Consider the following 10,794-nt stretch of genomic DNA (forward strand, 5'->3'; position numbering starts at 1 on the left):
AGACAAAGAGACAGAAAGAGTGAAAGATGGAGAGTGAGAGTGAGAGTGAGAGAGAGAAATCCAGCATTTGTGAGAGGCAAGATCAAGTGGACATATTTTAACCTGCACCTCGTTTTTCTCTTGTGCTTCCCTCGCGGGCCGGATTAAATCCCTTAGCGGGCCTAATTTGGCCCGCGGGCCGCCCGTTTGACACCCCTGCCCTAAATCCTAAACTCTCGCTAATTCAGCCCCTAAATCCAGTTTAATCCCCTATTCAGGAGCCTAAACCTTAGTTTCTAAGTCTAGCCCAAATCCTTTTTGGGAACAATCAAAAAGTTAAATACCTTGATTTGAACACTTAACCTAAAAAATGTGGCAACAATTTCAAGCATTGACAAGCACTTCATCTAAAATTCAAACAATTTTCAAACCTCGCATTTCCAAGCACAACCTTGTATCTAGGCACCGAAATCCTGAAAGTGACATCGGTTAAGCTTTTTTTCAATTGGCTTCAGAGTTCAAACTTTATGACCCTAGAAAATGCATAACTAGAGCCGTTGTAGGCGTGCTCCTCAAGGGGTGGAGCTGCTCCGACCTCAAAGACACTCAAAGACCTACAAACACCTGAGCAGAGGAGGCCTACAGATCAGGTGAGAAATTATTTACGTATTTAAGTTTTTCCCCCCGGAATTTCGGAAGAAATGGGGCCAACAAAACCTCATTGATTTTGGATTTAATCTTTGAATTTCGCAATGATTTGGGCATTGCCAAGTAAAACTGTGAAAAAATATATATACTAATGAACAAAACTATGAATTATATATATATATATATATATATATATATATATATATATATATATATATATATTTAAATTGCTGCTGTTTAATGTTATCTGTCACACTTATTTCCAATTCACTAATCTTCATTGCATTATTATTATGATGATTATTATTATTAGAACTTGGGCCAATTTTTTCTAAGCACTTTGTTGTAATTATTCTGTTGGGCTTTTTCATCCTGGATGGTCTTTATTCCTTTTCTCTTCAAAGTCTCTATATTATGTTTTACCCCGGAGTGCCATGTCTGATCTTATTGCATACAACGTTTGATATCAATGGCAAAAAAGGCAATTCTAACTCTAATATGCATATTAAGTATGTGAATATGGGTGATATATTCGCTATTAAATTTCAATCAGTGCACATTTTACTTAGATGCATAGATAGATACTTTATTCATCCCTGTAGGGAAATTCACACTTCCAGCAGTATCCTAACCCTAACCAGCCTAACCCTAGCCCTAACCAGCCTAACCCTAACCAGCCTAACCCTAACCACCCTAACCTTAACCAGCCTAACCCTAACCAGCCTAACCCTAACCAACCTAACCCTAACCAGCCTAACCCTAACTAGTCTAACCTTAACCAGCATAACCCTAACCAGTCTAACCCTAACTTTAACCGGCCTTACCTTAACCGGCCTAACCCTAACCAGCCTAAACATAAACAGCCTATTCCTATCTCTAACCAGCCAAACCATAACCAGCCGAGCCCTAACCTTAACCAGCCTAACCCTATCCAGTCTAACCTTAACCAGTCTAACCCTAACCTTAACCGGCCTAACCTTAACCAGCCTAACCCTAACCAGCCTAAACATAACCAGTCTATTCCTAACTCTAACCAGCCTAACCCTAACCAGCCTAACCCTAACTTTTCTTTGATTGGGGGACAGAAATCCGGAAACACAGTCTAGGGAGCTCCCATCCTCTTCCCATTTGCCTGGGCAATGCTTTAGGTCAGATGTCTCCACTTTCTTTTAACCTAGTATGAAAAAATAAAAGGAAACAATGGCTACTTAGATTTGTTTTTCGACTGTAATTGGTCATATTTAATTGTAACCCCTTAACAGACCGCCGGACTGTTGATAAACAAAGTCACCAGTTGCTGAAATAAGTCACGCCACAAAGCCTTGGGAAGCTTCAAATCTTCGGATCCAAGATATTATAATGTCATTTCAAAATATACTTATCACAGATACATCACGAAGGTACCCGAAAATGATAAAGCCGGTATAGCTCGCCAAAAACTGCCATAGTAATACACTAATGAAACAATTCTCAACAAACACAATCTCGTTATATTCGCAACGGTCCAGTGAACCCAACGGTGTAAAATATTTATTCTGAAACACACAATAATAAAAAAAAAAAACAGAAAAAAAAAATCCGCCTAAAAGCATTCCTGGATAATTTGACAATCATTGTAGTAAACTGTTCGTTCCGCCCCATTATTCCCTTTTAAAAGTAAACAGACTGTAAGATGATTTCCAATATGGCCGTTAGCCTCTGACCTTTTAACTGACACCACTATCGACCAATTGCAAGTTTTTTTCACGGTCCTTGACCTGCCATAGCCTATAAGCGCCTGTATTGAAAACAAACAAATAAATAAATACATAAATAAAAAAACCTGACACTAATAACTTTGCCTCTAATTATCATCAGTCAGTAGTGACTGATTCAAAAGATGATTGACACATTGATTAGCGAATGAAATTCTCAACATATGCATTTTTACAATGTGTATTTAAATCACAGCAGAAAATAAACGAGCATTATGCAACTCGAAAGCCATTGTTTCACTGGACTATCACCTGCAAGTGTGCGCAGAGATTGAAATCTGGAAAGACAAGTCAAACATTTACAACTCTTTCACAACGTCTAAAAAAATTGGGCAAAGTAAATTGCACCATTGCAAAGGTTTTTGAGCTGTAAACTGGTTGTCTCCAAATGTTCACTTTTGGAGACACTTTAGAAAAATGTGTATAATACATAAATTGTGATCAATTTTGACTTGGGACCAGGTAATTCCTAATGCTATTGTCCCATTCTGCTACACTCTTCTGCAGGCATGCCATTGCAAAGAAAAAATCAGGCAATAATGAAAACCTTCTATTTCTGTGTGTTCATAATGTGGACTCTAGGTCATCTGCCAACACCATTTCTTGCTTTACCCTTTCTTCTAAAAAGCAATAATCACCCATCCCCCCCACCACCCAGCTCAATTCCTTGGCCGTCCTATTGTGCAAGGTTCAAGGTTGATAAGTGTTGCGGAAACTGTTTATTAATGAATAACTATCTTGAATGCCCTTGAGGAGAAAGCTTAGGGCGAAAGTGGCGAAAAACAGATTGACGCAATCTTGAAAGGCAAGGTTTCCAACACTTTCAAGGCCAATTTCCCATTTTCTCCAGTACCATTAAAAGAATCAAATCCGGTATGAATAGAAGTATTAGCAGAGCTACAAATATATCTGCGATTTTCATATTTGATTTTTTTATCTTGCGTGGGAAATTATCAAGACATACTGTATGATTCTGAGTTCTTGAGTTAATCGAGAACATATTTATCTTAACAATACGCGTGCAGCAGTATGGCGGTTGAGTGGTTAGCGCGTTCGCGGCACAGTTCTAAGGTCATAGGATCGAATCCTCTTGTTTTATTTCGCTTCAATGGCGAACAAATTTGATGAAACTATCCATCCAACCATCCATTATCTGCAGCGCTTATCCACAGTAGGGTCGCGGGGGTGCTGGAGCCCATCCCAGCTATCTTCGGGGAGTGGGCAGGGGACACAAATGAAACTGTGTTTTTGTGACCCATTTTATTAGTCTTTGCTACCGTCTCTGTTGGGTTTTTGCAGAATCCCATTTTCTTATTCTTTTTCTTACTGCCACTACTCAATGACAACAAACTGTCGGGAAACGAAAGTGAATTCTTCTAAAGTTGAACTTTTGTGTGAACTGAGGCACGTGGGCGTCCTTTTTAAGCAGATTTCTTCATTTAATATGTTGTCTATCGACTCAGATTGCCCGAGAAACATGGCAACAATTTCAAGCATTTACAAGTACTTCACTCAATCTTGGAATCACCACAATAACATTCCAGGGTTCCAACAGCTTAAGGCAGGGGTGTCAAACTCATTTGAACTCGGGGGCCACATGATAGAACAAACATTCTGTCGAGAGCCGGACTAGTCGATTAAAGAGAAAGAAAAAGAGAGACAAAGAAATAAGAGAAAGAGGGTGGGAAAAGGACAGAGGGCGGGACAAAGAAAGAAAAAGAGAGAGAGGGAGAGAGCGTGAGAAACAAAAGACAAAAAGTCGTGAGACAGGGGGAAAAGAAAGGGAGAGGAAGAAAGAAATCCAAAGAGGAATAGAAAGACAGAAGGAGAGAAAAGATAAAAGAAAGCGTGAAGGGTATGAAGAGAGAAAGAAAAAAGAGAGAAAAGGAAAAAAGGAAGTTAAAACAAAAGAGGTTAAAAGACACAGAGAGAGAAAGAGACAAAGAGCAACAAAGGAAGAAAAAAAGAGAGACACAGAGAGTGAAAGAGACAGAGTGGGAGGAAAGGGGTGGAAAAGAAAGAGAGAGAGAGAGAAATAAATACAAGTACAGTGTCTTTGTTCGAGGCACCTGGCTTTGGCAACATCAAGTTGACATATTTCAACCTGCACCTCGTTTTTCTCTTGCGCTTCTCTGAGTGTTGTCTCGTGGGCCGGATTCAATCCCTTAGCGGGCCTGATATGGCCCGCACGCCGCCTGTTTGACACATGTGGCTTAAGGCAAGTTCAATTCAAGAATTTTGAAGACTTAATACCCTTATAAATTTAAGACCAAAAAATGCAATTAAAACAAACCAAACAAGAAAAAACACAAATATTTCATCGTCCCTCGTACACGTTTTGTACTAAAAATCAAACATTTTACAAAATAATATGCTCTATAAAGAGAAAGCGAAGATTAACTTACTTTTGGAAGATGAGCTTCAAGAGTTAGGCTACGTCCTCCTTCGTGTTAGAGTGGCCGAAAAAAAGCGATCCAACCATTCTCTCAACCGCATTAATCTTTCTCATTCCACTTTAATTTCAAAAGAAACGGATGGCTTTTTCCTTACATTTTACACCAACCACATAGAATGGATGCACCGGATACTAAAGAAGAAGCTCAAAGCTCTTAGCGCGCTGGAGATACAGTATAGAATATTTACACACAAACAAAAAAAGAGGAAAGTGGATTTCTTCTTGGAGGTGGATGCTGGGTGACTTCTCACAGCGCCACACGCGGGTAGTGGCGGAAAGAAGCACTACACTACTGTCCTGTACTCGGAAAAAGGTGCACACGATACAAAATCTAACTTACAGCAATGTTTGGATATTCTTCGACAAAAATGTTCATATCTACCGTTTTTCGTAACTGGAATGTTTATAAGTAGGGGAGGGTCTGTACACATATTTAAAAGTTCCATGGTCCGGAGTAAAACGCCCCTGTCCTAATTAGATATAATTATTGTTGGTAAACCCAAGACACGTGTCTGCCTTGAAACACCCGACTGAAACCACATCACCGTTTTGATAGTTCCATTATTGAGGTCACGCCACATTGCCATGAAAGTAAATCTGTGAATTATTAAAAAAGACGATCGATAAACAAATATGTCTTGTTAAAGTGTTCCCATTTTTAAGACTTTCGAAATAGAGATTTGAGACATTTCAATGCCATTTAAGGCTTTATTGTTAGACTAATGAATTTGATGGCTTCTAAGATTTTTCAAGGTGTTGGGAATTAAATTACCAAATTGTTCGAATTAGTTATCAGACTCCATTAACCAAACACAACCTAGATTCACCCAACAATTAATGCACGCTCGTTTCTTGAGGGAAAAGGTAAACAAGAAAGCCGACATTTTCACACTGGGGCAGATTTAATTTCATTAACAATTTAACGAAGTGTACTCCATCAAAAACGGCCAAATTAGTGTCGTTGGCGTCTGTGGGAAGCCTTTTTCTCAAGTCCTTTAACTCTCTACTATTGGCCATCTTCTCCCTGCATAATGGCGTGCCGACTCCTCCCAGGGGCATGCCTAGGAAGCCCCCCCTGTGCCTCACCATCTCGTCGAAGAGCGTCGCGATGTCTGGAATACTCAAAACAACACCGGGCGTTCCTACGTCATCAGGGCCTTTCTGCGTCTGGATGTGCTTATTATCTTGTCAGCCTTACGTCCCGTTCCTGCCGTTCCTGTAAACAACGTTTTCCACCAGGGTGCCCTGACATCGCACCACAGCCCAGCCAGTGAATATCTTTTCCATTTAATGTAATTTGTATTCTATCGTATAAAATCCTTTATAGTCAAATGTATAAAATCCTTCAAAGGATATGCGGAAACCCTGCACGAAAGCATTTAAGGATTTCAAGTATAACCCAAACTTTAAACAAGCCTGTACTCCAAAAAAACCCTCAGAGTATTTGTATTTATAAGGCTATCATTTCACATAACAGACAGGTCTTGCCTTGCCGTGAAAGTAATAAAATGAAATGATCTGCATTTCTGTAGCGCTTTTCAAGTCAAGACTTCCCAAAGCGCTTTACAGTGTGCTTCACATTTCCCAATAGCGGCCGTGCAGCCATGTAAGGCGCTAACCTGCTTATTGGGGGTATTAGGGGTTCAGTGTCTTACCCAAGGACACTTCGACACGTAACACGGAGGAGCCGGGATTCGAACTGCGATCTCTTGATCGCAAGACGAGCGCTCTACCTCCTGAGCCACTGTTAACTGATTAACTGAGCCTGGAGACTACCGTACTATAATTCACCGTTGCTTGTGTGTGCAGTTCAAACGACTTACCACGTACGACCGCAAAGGAAATGCCGCCTCCGAAAGGTAGGTGGCACAATGGAGACCGATTGGACAAGTCAAGTCAAGTCATTTTTATTTGTGACACCCTTAATCACAAAGGGTCCAAAGGGCTGCACAGGTTATTGCACAGACTATTATTTCAGACTACAGTGGAACCTCGGTTCTCGACCATAATCCGTTCCAAAACCCTGTTCGAGAACCGATTTGTACAATCACCGAAATCATTTTTCCCGTTAAAAATAATGTAAATCGTTTTAATCCGTTCCAACACCCTGAATGTTTACCAATGTTTACCTTTAAGACACAAATAACATAAATGTAACCCAGGCTAATCGTACGTTCGCGTTCATGTTAGCGCAATCTTCCGTACAAAAGATTGCGCTAACATGAACGTGTAAAAATAAAAAAATCAGGTCCTTTACAAGTCATTTAGCACCACAAGTGGCTAGCGCTTCATTGGAAAGGGGGCTCTGTTCCAACACCCTGAATTTTGGGCTCAGTTCCAACACCCTGAATGTTTACCTCGAATCATAAAGCTAACCCAGGCTAATCGTACGTTCGCGTTATCGTAATCTTCCGTACGAAAGATTACGCTAACACGAACGTGTGAAAAAAAAAAAGATAAAGAAAATAATTATGAATAGGATTTCTTACCTTTGTGGTGGTCAGCAGAAGGGACATGCTGTATTCCCTAGCAAGATTGGAAACTCGCACACCTCCTTCATATTTAGCTATTATGTCTTTCTTAAAGGCAATAGTTGTTCGAACAACTTTTCTTTTTTCATCTGTCCTGCTTGCACCGACCTTCTTCAGGGGCATAGTTAGGGGCTAAAACACTCCGCTCACCGATATTAAAAGCGAAAGCAAAAAGTGCGCACGTGATAACAGTTGGTCACGAGGGGTGGAGACAATCTACACGATCTCCACCCGTACGCCGCTCAGCATCGCACTCTAGCGTACACACTCACACATTACCGGCGTTCGAACTTCGAATTTTTGACCGAACAGCGATGCAAGAATTTCTCGAAATTTTTGTTCGAACTCCGATTTATTCGAACTGAGAGGCGTTCGAAAACCGAGTTTCCACTGTATTATGACACCATCCCCTGATCTGGAACCAACATGAGGGCAAGGAAAAACTCAAAAACCTTGATAACTCAAAAACGAAAGATATCATGACGCACGTTTCATTGGCTGACACTCTCAAACGAGTGTTTGTTACACGTTAGATAAAGTGTACAATGTGTCAAGATGACTTTTTTTTTAAAGCGGATGTTTGTTATTCAATGAATGCTACTGTATTATCCTTCAACTGACAAAATAGCTTGCTCTTAATGAACACATGTATGTCATGGTCGCCGTGGCGACCGGTCTGCCCCGCCCCCTGGGCACCAGCTGAAGCAGATCAGCTAATTGCGTGGCTGCTACTTAAGGTTGGGTTGTGGGTATTGCGGGGGTTGGCTCATTCTGTCACGAGGTGGGACCGGACCAGAACGGAGGCAGGAGGCAGGAAGGGAGAACTCAATTGCGTGACGATCAAAACTTTTATTTACCAAAATAAAAGTCGTCCAAAAACTCCGGGACAAAACAGAACAAAAACATTCTTACACTCAGAATGGTCATGTACAGGTTTCCTCCGACTCAAACTAAACAGGACAGGGCATAACAGAACGGAAAAGGTGTAATGAGCCAACCCCCGCAATACCCACAACCCAACCTTAAGTAGCAGCCACACAATTAGCTGATCTGCTTCAGCTGGTGCCCAGGGGGGGGGGGGCAGACCGGTCGCCACGGCGACCATGACAATGTATCTGACTGGTGTTTATTCAATGTCCTGTCGCAGGTGCCGAAATCGACCTTGATGCCGACTTTGTTTACGGTAAGAAAGACTATTATGAACACGATATGTGAAACTGTCCAAATTCTCATTTACATACCTGTCAACATGTACGTTTTTGCCGTACAAAGTACGTTTATTATGCATTTTAAGACGTGTACGACGTACGAGGAAATCTGTACGGAAAAACGCAAATTTGTCAATGATGGGTACCATCCGGTATACACCGACTATCACCAAACGGCAAATCAATCGGGTCAAACGAGTTTGCCGCGGTAGCCTCTATCTCTGTATCGTTTTTTTCCCGTTGCAAACAAAGCGAGCGGTTTGACGCTACTGTGCGCACGCGTCTACCGCCTTGGGATTTCCCATCATGCATCATTCCGATCGCACGTGACCAAAGCGAAAGCAGAGCATAGGCCTACATTACAACATAGTTTTGAATTTTCTTTGGATACAATCATCGAGTCGCAATGGCCGAACCTGAATTAAAACGCCGGAAGTCATTCTGATCTGAAAACAACAGGCGGGGTTGATTAAGTAAATTTGAAATACATGTGGTCTTAAAAAACATCAGGTTTCATGTGGTAGTTATGTAGTGAAAGGAAGTCCGTCTCTTTTTAGAGAAGCGGCTTTTCCGGCTCAACTCATTAAAGAGAGCCGGCTCTCCAACGACTCACTTGCTTTGATGCATTCTATTACGAATGATGATGTTGTATAAAGAAGTTAAGAAAAAAAGGCAGTATAAAAGGAGAAAATGAGAAAAGACAGGTTTGTAGTTATCCCTTTAAATCAGTATATTACCAACAATAATTGAATGCAGAAAATGAATTCGTAATTTGAAAAACAAAATTCTACTTACCGTATTTTCAGCACTATAAGGCGCACCTAAAAGTCTTAATTTTTTTCAAAAGCTGACCATGCACCTTATAATACAGTGCGCCTTATTTATGGATCAATATTTAATCGCAAAGTCTTCCAACTAACTTGCAGCCGCCGACTCGATTTTCCCCCGAACGCCAAGTAGTCCGCGGTGTATGCTGGGATTTATTTACCGGTGTTTCATTGGCTAACCAATGTGTCTATCATCATTTGAATCGATCACTATTGGCTAAAGTTATTCGGAGGTCAGGAGGCGGATCCTTTTTATCATTTATAGGCTGGAATTGGCTTAAACGGCAAAACATAGCCTGCAATTGGCCGAAAAAGATGAATGTGTATAGCACGTGGTTGACGGCATACAGAAAGCATTTTTTACTATACTGTACTTGTAAATATTTTACTCTCCTGGATTTACTACACTCACGGATATAAGAGGACATTGGCTGCACATTATTATGAACACAACGACTTCGGTGAGCTACTCCGGCTATATATTTTCCCAGTATCTTGTTTCAGAGTGATATCGATGTTTCTGTGATGGGTCTTTTTTTAAATTCAACTCAATTCCAAGTGTTTATTGTCATATGCACAGTAAAGTTGCGAGCGAAAATGAAAATAGAAACTAAGGAATGGTTGGCATTTCTTGAATCCCAAGACTTTAACCTTCCGAATGATGGAACAATGCATTTGAGTGACATCGTACGGATACCGCATCCGCACGTGTCTACGACACGTATTTGCTTCTTTGCGAGCTTTGGGAATGTTAAGGGGGTAATCAGTTGGACTGAACCATCTGACTGTTTTGTCCACGTTCCCATTGTAGCGCCTTATAATCCGGTGCGCCTTATCTATGGAAGATATAGGACCAAAAACTATTTTTTGGGGGTGTGCCCTATAACCCGGTGCGCCCTATAGTGCGGAAAATACGGTAACTTACCACAACCCAAAGTATTCTAAGGGAATTTCCTTCAAATTTCTGGTGTCACGGTACTATTTTTTTTGCAGACTACCACACACTGCGCATCGCCGGGCTGACCTTTGCCGGAGTCATCGTAGTCCTTTCCTTCCTTTTGCTGACAGGTAAACCTCGGGATCAAATAGGTGTCTTCACCATGTCACCAGTCCCTGAAATATGGGATATTGGGATATGGCCATTTTAAAACATATTCATTAAGGAAACATCAAGATAGGTCTGAAACAGGATAGCCGGAAATTGTCAAGCCGGCATACCTCGCTAAGAATGTGCTTTGACAGTTAGCTGAGGAAATGATCATACACAAACATGGTCCGGTTAGGTGTCAACACTCAGAGAAGCACGAGAGAAAAACAAGCTGCAGGTTGAAATATGTCAACTTGATGTTGCCAAAGCCAGGTGCCTCGAACAAAGACACAGTACTTGTATTT

Source organism: Urocampus carinirostris, chromosome 10 (assembly GCF_059441175.1).
Source record: "Urocampus carinirostris isolate Australia breed hairy pipefish chromosome 10, RoL_Ucar_1.0, whole genome shotgun sequence".
Classification (NCBI taxonomy): Eukaryota; Metazoa; Chordata; class Actinopteri; order Syngnathiformes; family Syngnathidae; genus Urocampus; species Urocampus carinirostris.